Source organism: Pseudophryne corroboree, chromosome 5 (assembly GCF_028390025.1).
Source record: "Pseudophryne corroboree isolate aPseCor3 chromosome 5, aPseCor3.hap2, whole genome shotgun sequence".
In the NCBI taxonomy this organism is placed as follows: Eukaryota; Metazoa; Chordata; class Amphibia; order Anura; family Myobatrachidae; genus Pseudophryne; species Pseudophryne corroboree.
In genome coordinates, this window is record NC_086448.1 from 293,229,777 (window position 1) to 293,242,765 (window position 12,989).

The 12,989-nt window shown below is 38.7% G+C and overlaps 2 pseudogenes; one reads left to right on the forward strand and one right to left on the reverse strand.

Moving 5' to 3' along the window:
- Positions 1 to 2,899: 2,899 nt before the first annotated feature.
- LOC134930641 (5S ribosomal RNA) lies at positions 2,900 to 3,017 on the reverse strand (annotated as a pseudogene).
- Positions 3,018 to 8,141: 5,124 nt separating this feature from the next.
- Positions 8,142 to 8,259, forward strand: LOC134930642 (5S ribosomal RNA; annotated as a pseudogene).
- The last annotated feature ends 4,730 nt before the right edge of the window (positions 8,260 to 12,989 follow it).

Genomic DNA, 12,989 nt, shown 5'->3' on the forward strand with positions numbered 1-12,989 from the left:
TTAAGGAGGATAACTCTAAGTTCCTCCACAAAAGGTTCCTTCGGATCCGCTGTTAATGGTTTGTACGAGGATCTATCTCCCAAAAGTCTTTCGGCTTCCGCAATGTATGCTGAGCGGTCCATAATCACCAGCCCTCCCCCTTTGTCAGCTGGTTTTAAAATAATGTCCTTATTATCCTGAATTTGTTTGATCGCTTGTCTTTCTCTATTGGTTAAGTTTTTTTCCTTAATGGGTTGGATCTCTGCCTCGCATAGGTCTTTCATCACAAGATTGTAGAATATGCCTATGTTGTTGCCCTTAGATTCGAGTGGGTAAAATTTTGATACTGGTCTTAGTCCTGATTTTGATTGCTCATAGTTCCGTACAACAGCATCTTCTTTCCTTAGAAAGTGACGTTTCAGCGTGAGTTTCCTCACAAATTTATTTAGGTCCACAAATGTGTCGAATTTATTCATTCCTTTTGTAGGTGTGAATGACAAGCCTTTGTTCAGGAGAGAAGTTTCATGCGTAGTTAGATCATGGCTGGATAGATTGAAGATGCCCTTATGTGTAAGGTTTCCTACTGCAGATTCCTTCGTTTGAAGCGACTTTTTCCTGCCACCCCCACGGCATCCTCTTCTTCTAGCTGTCTTTTTCGTGGTGACGCATACCTCTCTCCTTCCTTGATGGTAGTTCTTATTGTGTCCCTGACCCTCGTACTTGGGCCTGGGGATAAAAAAACATCCTCTCCTGTTGAGTCCAATTTGTGCAGTGCTGAGAATCTGTTGGTAGTCTGTATATATCTCCTTTCCCGTGAAGTATGACTGGGTAATCTTCTTTTCCCTTTTTGTGGTATGGATTGCCAATAATCCCTTCTCCCTTTTCCTTCTTGTGGTCCTTCTTTACTGAACCTGTTCCAGTTTTTCACTTGATTGTTTTCGTAATCCTGTTTGTCCCTACTGAACTTTTTTTCTTTATTCCTAATTACTACGTCCTCTATATGTTCTAGCTTTTTGTTAAGAACTTTCTCATTAATCTTAAAGTCTTCCTTGTCTTTGAAGTTCTCAAAGCCCTTTTCGGTTTCATTAATTTCCTTTTCTAGATTCACAAGAATGCTTTTTTTTCTCTGTGACGAGCAATCTAATTAAATTGATCGAACAATTATGCAAAATGTTATCCCATTCTTTCATGAAGGCTTGATTTTCAGTCCCAAAGGTGGGTTGTTTCAAAATTCTGAGGCCTCTAGGGACTCTATCCACATTGACATAATGTTCTAAACCTTTGATGTCCCACCAAGCTTTAATTTCCTTGACAAGTAGTCTCTCAATGTCCCAGAACATATTATCCAGGTTATCTGATGTGGGTACCTCCTCAGGTTTATTAGTTTCATTAAAAATTCTATTACATAAGTTGCTCCTTTTGTCCGCACGTTCATTTAGCCTGAACATATTGTGTTAAAAACTGCTGACCAGATCTGAGGCAGCTGTAAGAAATAGTACAAAAGTATGTGTGTATAGTGTGAACCAACAGCGCCAAAGATACAGCAGAAATACTTAGTATGTCGTTTATGGATGTTCCCCAAACAAACACATCTAGTCACTATAAACCACTCCCCTCTATATATGGGGCGTCTGCTAGATCTTAAATACAACCCGCACTTATACGTGTGCAGTAGGATTAAAAATTGGAAAAAGCGGATAAGATCCAAGCGACCTTAGGTGGTACAAAATCTAAGTGACTATGCAAAAGATTTCTCAAAGCAGAGGGATTTATTACAAAGAACGTTTAGGACAATTGTACATATAAAAAAAGGATTTCAACATAAAAATACACCGTATAAGAATGTTTTTATTAAATGTTTTCAAATTGTTCAAGAAACATTCTAAAAGGCATGTAAAAGACAAGGTATAGTGGTGCTAAAAATATTTTTTTACTAAAAATGAGGAATAAAAAGAGGCTAAAATTATACAGAAAAATTCATATATATAAAATATTCGGTATAGCAAAAAAGCAGCTTATCTGAGGATATCAATAGTAGCAGGAATCACCCAACGCGTTTCATCTGGTCTGACTTCATCAAGGGGTAGTGAGCACACTGGGACATATCATCTATATATACCCCTCTGGGTAGGAGGTGTTTGGTTACATCACTTCCTGTAGTTAATTGGTATTGTGATATAAAATTGCAAAAAACATATAATAAATGAAACTGGTGGAAAGGGAGGTTTTATATGAAGCCAAGCGTTATATTTGCGCTTGTAAACTGTGCAGGGATGTTTTATAAATCATGAAAAACGTTCAGAAAGGTTCTGTTCCGGTTTATGACGCAATTCGCGTCATTTCCGCCCCACTTCCGGTGTCCGGGAAGTTCTTCTGAGCATGCGCCGGCTGGTATACATGAAGGTGCGGCGGCCATTTTACTGTAGTCTATGTGTTTAGACAGTCCCATAGAGTGGAAGCGACTGGCGGCGGCCATGTTTTCGTAGATATAGTTCATTCAAATGAATAGGTTATAGATATTTCTTTTGTCTCCAAAATCGGAAAGCCACATATAAATAAAGATAAAAACGGAATTAGTGCTTATAAACATTTGGAATGCATCTAAAATACATAGTCTGAGTACAGATTCCTCATATTGCTGTGGACTTAGGTGCTAAGGTTAAAATACAGTTATATCAAGATCTTTGTTTAATATGCATTTAAAGCATATCATGTCCCTATGGGGACGATACCATGTCAGATAGTGTGTCACAAATTGGTAACAAGAAAGGTTCTGATTTAGGTACATATGTTGACTATGGGATAAGTACACTAACAAAATTGCTATGGCAAGCAACATCATCTTTTAAATGATTGGAGAAACCGTCATAGAAGTATTTTTATTAGTATGGATATAGAGAGCGCGCCGTTGATCCAGTCATTATTACAGCACCCGGTCTTCTTGGGAAGTTTCCTTACCCAGTACTGGCCGGGCCGACACTGCTTGGCTTCCAAGATCGGACGAATTTGGGCATATCCAGTGTGGTATGACTGTAATTTTAGGATCTGGGCATTCACAATAAGGAATTTAGCTGAGGTTCTGGTGCCTCTATATATCTATCCGGGGGGAGAAAGGTATGGTGGATGTTAACTAGAGGGAGATGAATGGAATAGCAGGCTTACGTTCATAAAAAAGGGGCTATTTCGTAGCCTTCATTCAGTCCGTCTGGATGGAGTGATTTCATTTCATGTATCCAGAACATCTCTCTTCTTGATAGTAGATTGGAGAGGTCCCCTCCTCTTTCTCCGAGTGTCACTAGTTCCATGCCCTTGAATGAAAGTTCTTCCGGGTTGGAGCCGTGGTGTTGTAAAAAATGTCTGGATACGGCATGCGTTTGGACTCTGTTCTTAATATTCCTTACGTGCTCCTGTATACGGATTTTTAGTGGTCTCTTTGTTTTGCCGATGTACTTCATCTTACAGGGACACTCCAGGAGGTAGATAACCGAGGATGTATTGCAGTTAATAAAGTGCTTAATCTTATACTCCTTAGTTTCACCAGTGTTCTTAAATGTCTTTCTGTTTGGATTTACGTATTTGCAGATGTTGCAATGACCACATTTGAAGCAGCCCACACATTTGTGTAGTACACCTGTGGGAGCTTCATGGTTTCTCAACATACTTGGCGCAAGGAGGTCTTTTAGATTCTGTGATTTCCTGAATACCACCTGTGGTTCCGTTGGTAAGTAGTCTTTAAGAATGGGATCCATTAGCAATATATTCCAATGTGATTTGAGTGTTTGTTTAATCAGGTTGTCATGTCTACTGTAACCGGTAATGAATCTAACGGTATCTTGGGTGTTTTCCTTTGACTTATATTTCAGAAGATCTTTTCTCTCCAAGGTTCTCACTTTGGTGTTTGGCTGCTGTTAAGATATGATCAGGGTGCTTTTTTCCTTAAATCTCTCTGTGTAAATTGACAATTGGGCATCACGATCCTCCTCTTTCTTGCAGTTCCTTGCAATCCTAGTGAACTGTGAGAGGGGAATGTTATTCTTCCATTGTTGAAGATGATTACTCTGATAGTGAACATAGCTGTTTGTGTCCACGTTTTTAATAAAAAAATTTGTGACAATCTCATTGCCTTGATGACTCAGTATCAGATCCAGGAACTCTATTTGTTCCGTACTGTTGTTGGAGGTAAACTTCAGGTTCATGGAATTGTCGGAAATATATATAAAAAATTATTTAAAAGAAAATTCATCGCCATCCCATATGATTAAAATATCATCTATATACCTCTTATAAAATATGATATTTGGATTAAAAGGATGGTTAGTAAAAATGTACTCGTTTTCCCAATATCCCATAAAAAGATTGGCGAAACTTGGCGCAAAAATAGTGCCCATTGCTGTCACACAGGTCTGGAGGTAAAATTGATCCAAAAATTTAAAATAATTGTGCTTCAAGATAAAATTCATAATTTCGCAAATGAAGGTCTGGTGATTGTCCGTGATGAGATGGTCCTTATCCATGAAATACGGTGTATTTTTATGTTGAAATCCTTTTTTTATATGTACAATTGTCCTAAACGTTCTTTGTAATAAATCCCTCTGCTTTGAGAAATCTTTTGCATAGTCACTTAGATTTTGTACCACCTGAGGTCGCTTGGATCTTATCCGCTTTTTCCAATTTTTACTCTTACTGCACACGTACAAATGCGGGTTGTATTTAAGATCCAGCAGACGCCCCATATATAGAGGGGAGTGGTTTATAGTGACTAGATGTGTTTGTTTGGGGAACATCCATAAACGACATACTAAGTATTTCTGCTGTATCTTTGGCGCTGTTGGTTCACACTATACACACATACTTTTGTACTATTTATTACAGCTGCCTCAGATCTGGTCAGCAGTTTTTAACACAATATGTTCAGGCTAAATGAACGTGCGGACAAAAGGAGCAACTTATGTAATAGAATTTTTAATGAAACTAATAAACCTGAGGAGGTACCCACATCAGATAACCTGGATAATATGTTCTGGGACATTGAGAGACTACTTATCAAGGAAATTAAAGCTTGGTGGGACATCAAAGGTTTAGAACATTATGTCAATGTGGATAGAGTCCCTAGAGGCCTCAGAATTTTGAAACAACCCACCTTTGGGACTGAAAATCAAGCCTTCATGAAAGAATGGGATAACATTTTGCATAATTGTTCGATCAATTTAATTAGATTGCTCGTCACAGAGAAAAAAAGCATTCTTGTGAATCTAGAAAAGGAAATTAATGAAACCAAAAAGGGCTTTGAGAACTTCAAAGACAAGGAAGACTTTAAGATTAATGAGAAAGTTCTTAACAAAAAGCTAGAACATATAGAGGACGTAGTAATTAGGAATAAAGAAAAAAAGTTAAGTAGGGACAAACAGGATTACGAAAACAATCAAGTGAAAAACTGGAACAGGTTCAGTAAAGAAGGACCACAAGAAGGAAAAGGGAGAAGGGATTATTGGCAATCCATACCACAAAAAGGGAAAAGAAGATTACCCAGTCATACTTCACGGGAAAGGAGATATATACAGACTACCAACAGATTCTCAGCACTGCACAAATTGGACTCAACAGGAGAGGATGTTTTTTTATCCCCAGGCCCAAGTACGAGGGTCAGGGACACAATAAGAACTACCATCAAGGAAGGAGAGAGGTATGCGTCACCACGAAAAAGACAGCTAGAAGAAGAGGATGCCGTGGGGGTGGCAGGAAAAAGTCGCTTCAAACGAAGGAATCTGCAGTAGGAAACCTTACACATAAGGGCATCTTCAATCTATCCAACCATGATCTAACTACGCATGAAACTTCTCTCCTGAACAAAGGCTTGTCATTTGCACCTACAAAAGGAATGAATAAATTCGACACATTTGTGGACCTAAATAAATTTGTGAGGAAACTCACCCTGAAACGTCACTTTCTAAGGAAAGAAGATGCTATTGTACGGAACTATGAGCAATCAAAATCAGGACTAAGACCAGTATCAAAATTTTTCCCATTTGAATCTAAGGGCAACAACATAGGCATATTCTACGATCTTGTGATGAAAGACCTATGCGAGGCAGAGATCCAACCCATTAAGGAAAAAAACTTAACCAATAGAGAAAGACAAGCGATCAAACAAATTCAGGATAATAAGGACATTATTTTAAAACCAGCTGACAAAGGGAGAGGGCTGGTGATTATGGACCGCTCAGCATACATTGCGGAAGCCGAAAGACTTTTGGGAGATAGATCCTCGTACAAACCATTAACAGCGGATCCGAAGGAACCTTTTGTGGAGGAACTTAGAGTTATCCTCCTTAAAGGCCTTAGACATGAAACATTATCTAAGGAAGAATACCAATACCTCCTTAACACCAACCCTGTTACCCCCATTTTTTACTTCCTCCCTAAAATCCATAAATCGATGACTAACCCACCGGGGAGGCCCATTGTGGCAGGAATTGATTCCCTAACCTCGCATCTATCAGAATACGTGGATATTTTCCTTAGAAAATACGTTATGGATTTACCAGCGTATCTTAAGGACACCACTTCAGTTCTCAACTCCATGGAATCGCAAGGATATAAAGACACTTATAGATGGGTCACGATAGATGTGCAGTCTCTCTATACGTGCATCGAACATGAGAAGGGAATTCAGGCATGTAAGTTCTTCATGGATAAGGACCATCTCATCATGGACAATCACCAGACCTTCATTTGCGAAATTATGAATTTTATCTTGAAGCACAATTATTTTAAATTTTTGGATCAATTTTACCTCCAGACCTGTGGGACAGCAATGGGCACTATTTTTGCGCCAAGTTTCGCCAATCTTTTTATGGGATATTGGGAAAACGAGTACATTTTTACTAACCATCCTTTTAATCCAAATATCATATTTTATAAGAGGTATATAGATGATATTTTAATCATATGGGATGGCGATGAATTTTCTTTTAAAGAATTTTTTATATATATTTCCGACAATTCCATGAACCTGAAGTTTATCTCCAACAACAGTACGGAACAAATAGAGTTCCTGGATCTGATACTGAGTCATCAAGGCAATGAGATTGTCACAAAAAAATTTATTAAAACGTGGACACAAACAGCTATGTTCACTATAAGAGTAATCATCTTCAACAATGGAAGAATAACATTCCCCTCTCACAGTTCACTAGGATTGCAAGGAACTGCAAGAAAGAGGAGGATCGTGATGCCCAATTGTCAATTTACACAGAGAGATTTAAGGAAAAAAGTACCCTGATCATATCTTAACAGCAGCCAACACCAAAGTGAGAACCTTGGAGAGAAAAGATCTTCTGAAATATAAGTCAAAGGAAAACACCCAAGATACCGTTAGATTCATTACCGGTTACAGTAGACATGACAACCTGATTAAACAAACACTCAAATCACATTGGAATATATTGCTAATGGATCCCATTCTTAAAGACTACTTACCAACGGAACCACAGGTGGTATTCAGGAAATCACAGAATCTAAAAGACCTCCTTGCGCCAAGTATGTTGAGAAACCATGAAGCTCCCACAGGTGTACTACACAAATGTGTGGGCTGCTTCAAATGTGGTCATTGCAACATCTGCAAATACGTAAATCCAAACAGAAAGACATTTAAGAACACTGGTGAAACTAAGGAGTATAAGATTAAGCACTTTATTAACTGCAATACATCCTCGGTTATCTACCTCCTGGAGTGTCCCTGTAAGATGAAGTACATCGGCAAAACAAAGAGACCACTAAAAATCCGTATACAGGAGCACGTAAGGAATATTAAGAACAGAGTCCAAACGCATGCCGTATCCAGACATTTTTTACAACACCACGGCTCCAACCCGGAAGAACTTTCATTCAAGGGCATGGAACTAGTGACACTCGGAGAAAGAGGAGGGGACCTCTCCAATCTACTATCAAGAAGAGAGATGTTCTGGATACATGAAATGAAATCACTCCATCCAGACGGACTGAATGAAGGCTACGAAATAGCCCCTTTTTTATGAACGTAAGCCTGCTATTCTATTCATCTCCCTCTAGTTACCATCCACCATACCTTTCTCCCCCCGGATAGATATATAGAGGCACCAGAACCTCAGTTAAATTCCTTATTGTGAATGCCCAGATCCTAAAATTACAGTCATACCACACTGGATATGCCCAAATTCGTCCGATCTTGGAAGCCAAGCAGTGTCGGCCCGGCCAGTACTGGGTAAGGAAACTTCCCAAGAAGACCGGGTGCTGTAATAATGACTGGATCAACGGCGCGCTCTCTATATCCATACTAATAAAAATACTTCTATGACGGTTTCTCCAATCATTTAAAAGATGATGTTGCTTGCCATAGCAATTTTGTTAGTGTACTTATCCCATAGTCAACATATGTACCTAAATCAGAACCTTTCTTGTTACCAATTTGTGACACACTATCTGACATGGTATCGTCCCCATAGGGACATGATATGCTTTAAATGCATATTAAACAAAGATCTTGATATAACTGTATTTTAACCTTAGCACCTAAGTCCACAGCAATATGAGGAATCTGTACTCAGACTATGTATTTTAGATGCATTCCAAATGTTTATAAGCACTAATTCCATTTTTATCTTTATTTATATGTGGCTTTCCGATTTTGGAGACAAAAGAAATATCTATTACCTATTCATTTGAATGAGCTATATCTACGAAAACATGGCCGCCGCCAGCCGCTTCCACTCTATGGGACTGTCTAACCACATAGACTACAGTAAAATGGCCACCGCACCTTCATGTATACCAGCCGGCGCATGCTCAGAAGAACTTCCCGGACACTGGAAGTGGGGCGGAAATGACGCGAATTGCGTCATAAACCGGAACAGAACCTTTCTGAATGTTTTTCATGATTTATAAAACATCCCTGCACAGTTTACAAGCGCAAATATTGCGCTTGGCTTCATATAAAACCTCCCTTTCCACCAGTTTCATTTATTATATGTTTTTTGCAATTTTATATCACAATACCAATTAACTACAGGAAGTGATGTAACCAAACACCTCCTACCCAGAGGGGTATATATAGATGATATGTCCCAGTGTGCTCACACCCCTTGATGAAGTCAGACCAGATGAAATGCGTTGGGTGATTCCTGCTACTATTGATATCCTCAGATAAGCTGCTTTTTTGCTATACCGAATATTTTATATATATGAATTTTTCTGTATAATTTTAGCCTCTTTTTATTCCTCATTTTTAGTAAAAAAATATTTTTAGCACCACTATACCTTGTCTTTTACATGCCTTTTAGAATGTTTCTTGAACAATTTGAAAACATTTAATAAAAACATTCTTATACGGTGTATTTTTATGTTGAAATCCTTTTTTTATATGTACAATTGTCCTAAACGTTCTTTGTAATAAATCCCTCTGCTTTGAGAAATCTTTTGCATAGTCACTTAGATTTTGTACCACCTAAGGTCGCTTGGATCTTATCCGCTTTTTCCAATTTTTAATCCTACTGCACACGTACAAGTGCGGGTTGTATTTAAGATCTAGCAGACGCCCCATATATAGAGGGGAGTGGTTTATAGTGACTAGATGTGTTTGTTTGGGGAACATCCATAAACGACATACTAAGTATTTCTGCTGTATCTTTGGCGCTGTTGGTTCACACTATACACACATACTTTTGTACTATTTCTTACAGCTGCCTCAGATCTGGTCAGCAGTTTTTAACACAATATGTTCAGGCTATATGAACGTGCGGACAAAAGGAGCAACTTATGTAATAGAATTTTTAATGAAACTAATAAACCTGAGGAGGTACCCACATCAGATAACCTGGATAATATGTTCTGGGACATTGAGAGACTACTTGTCAAGGAAATTAAAGCTTGGTGGGACATCAAAGGTTTAGAACATTATGTCAATGTGGATAGAGTCCCTAGAGGCCTCAGAATTTTGAAACAACCCACCTTTGGGACTGAAAATCAAGCCTTCATGAAAGAATGGGATAACATTTTGCATAATTGTTCGATCAATTTAATTAGATTGCTCGTCACAGAGAAAAAAAGCATTCTTGTGAATCTAGAAAAGGAAATTAATGAAACCGAAAAGGGCTTTGAGAACTTCAAAGACAAGGAAGACTTTAAGATTAATGAGAAAGTTCTTAACAAAAAGCTAGAACATATAGAGGACGTAGTAATTAGGAATAAAGAAAAAAAGTTCAGTAGGGACAAACAGGATTACGAAAACAATCAAGTGAAAAACTGGAACAGGTTCAGTAAAGAAGGACCACAAGAAGGAAAAGGGAGAAGGGATTATTGGCAATCCATACCACAAAAAGGGAAAAGAAGATTACACAGTCATACTTCACGGGAAAGGAGATATATACAGACTACCAACAGATTCTCAGCACTGCACAAATTGGACTCAACAGGAGAGGATGTTTTTTTTATCCCCAAGCCCAAGTACGAGGGTCAGGGACACAATAAGAACTACCATCAAGGAAGGAGAGAGGTATGCGTCACCACGAAAAAGACAGCTAGAAGAAGAGGATGCCGTGGGGGTGGCAGGAAAAAGTCGCTTCAAACGAAGGAATCTGCAGTAGGAAACCTTACACATAAGGGCATCTTCAATCTATCCAGCCATGATCTAACTACGCATGAAACTTCTCTCCTGAACAAAGGCTTGTCATTTGCACCTACAAAAGGAATGAATAAATTCGACACATTTGTGGACCTAAATAAATTTGTGAGGAAACTCACCCTGAAACGTCACTTTCTAAGGAAAGAAGATGCTGTTGTACGGAACTATGAGCAATCAAAATCAGGACTAAGACCAGTATCAAAATTTTACCCACTCGAATCTAAGGGCAACAACATAGGCATATTCTACGATCTTGTGATGAAAGACCTATGCGAGGCAGAGATCCAACCCATTAAGGAAAAAAACTTAACCAATAGAGAAAGACAAGCAATCAAACAAATTCAGGATAATAAGGACATTATTTTAAAACCAGCTGACAAAGGGGGAGGGCTGATGATTATGGACCGCTCAGCATACATTGCGGAAGCCAAAAGACTTTTGGGAGATAGATCCTCGTACAAACCATTAACAGCTGATCCGAAGGAACCTTTTGTGGAGGAACTTAGAGTTATCCTCCTTAAAGGCCTTAGAAATGAAACATTATCTAAGGAAGAATACCAATACCTCCTTAACACCAACCCTGTTACCCCCATTTTTTACTTCCTCCCTAAAATCCATAAATCGATGACTAACCCACCGGGGAGGCCCATTGTGGCAGGAATTGATTCCCTAACCTCGCATCTATCAGAATACGTGGATATTTTCCTTAGAAAATACGTTATGGATTTACCAGCGTATCTTAAGGACACCACTTCAGTTCTCAACTCCATGGAATCGCAAGGATGGAAAGACACTTATAGATGGGTCACGATAGATGTGCAGTCTCTCTATACGTGCATCGAGCATGAGAAGGGAATTCAGGCATGTAAGTTCTTCAGTGGATAAGGACCATCTCATCACGGACAATCACCAGACCTTCATTTGCGAAATTATGAATTTTATCTTGAAGCACAATTATTTTAAATTTTTGGATCAATTTTACCTCCAGACCTGTGGGACAGCAATGGGCACTATTTTTGCGCCAAGTTTCGCCAATCTTTTTATGGGATATTGGGAAAACGAGTACATTTTTACTAACCATCCTTTTAATCCAAATATCATATTTTATAAGAGGTATATAGATGATATTTTAATCATATGGGATGGCGATGAATTTTCTTTTAAAGAATTTTTTATCTATATTTCCGACAATTCCATGAACCTGAAGTTTACCTCCAACAACAGTACGGAACAAATAGAGTTCCTGGATCTGATACTGAGTCATCAAGGCAATGAGATTGTCACAAAATTTTTTATTAAAAACGTGGACACAAACAGCTATGTTCACTATCAGAGTAATCATCTTCAACAATGGAAGAATAACATTCCCCTCTCACAGTTCACTAGGATTGCAAGGAACTGCAAGAAAGAGGAGGATCGTGATGCCCAATTGTCAATTTACACAGAGAGATTTAAGGAAAAAAAGTACCCTGATCATATCTTAACAGCAGCCAACACCAAAGTGAGAACCTTGGAGAGAAAAGATCTTCTGAAATATAAGTCAAAGAAAAACACCCAAGATACCGTTAGATTCATTACCGGTTACAGTAGACATGACAACCTGATTAAACAAACACTCAAATCACATTGGAATATATTGCTAATGGATCCCATTCTTAAAGACTACTTACCAACGGAACCACAGGTGGTATTCAGGAAATCACAGATTCTAAAAGACCTCCTTGCACCAAGTATGTTGAGAAACCATGAAGCTCCCACAGGTGTACTACACAAATGTGTGGGCTGCTTCAAATGTGGTCATTGCAACATCTGCAAATACGTAAATCCAAACAGAAAGACATTTAAGAACACTGGTGAAACTAAGGAGTATAAGATTAAGCACTTTATTAACTGCAATACATCCTCGGTTATCTACCTCCTGGAGTGTCCCTGTAAGATGAAGTACATCGGCAAAACAAAGAGACCACTAAAAATCCGTATACAGGAGCACGTAAGGAATATTAAGAACAGAGTCCAAACGCATGCCGTATCCAGACATTTTTTACAACACCACGGCTCCAACCCGGAAGAACTTTCATTCAAGGGCATGGAACTAGTGACACTCGGAGAAAGAGGAGGGGACCTCTCCAATCTACTATCAAGAAGAGAGATGTTCTGGATACATGAAATGAAATCACTCCATCCAGACGGACTGAATGAAGGCTACGAAATAGCCCCTTTTTTATAAACGTAAGCCTGCTATTCCATTCATCTCCCTCTAGTTACCATCCACCATACCTTTCTCCCCCCGGATAGATATATAGAGGCACCAGAATCTCAGTTAAATTCCTTATTGTGAATGCCCAGATCCTAA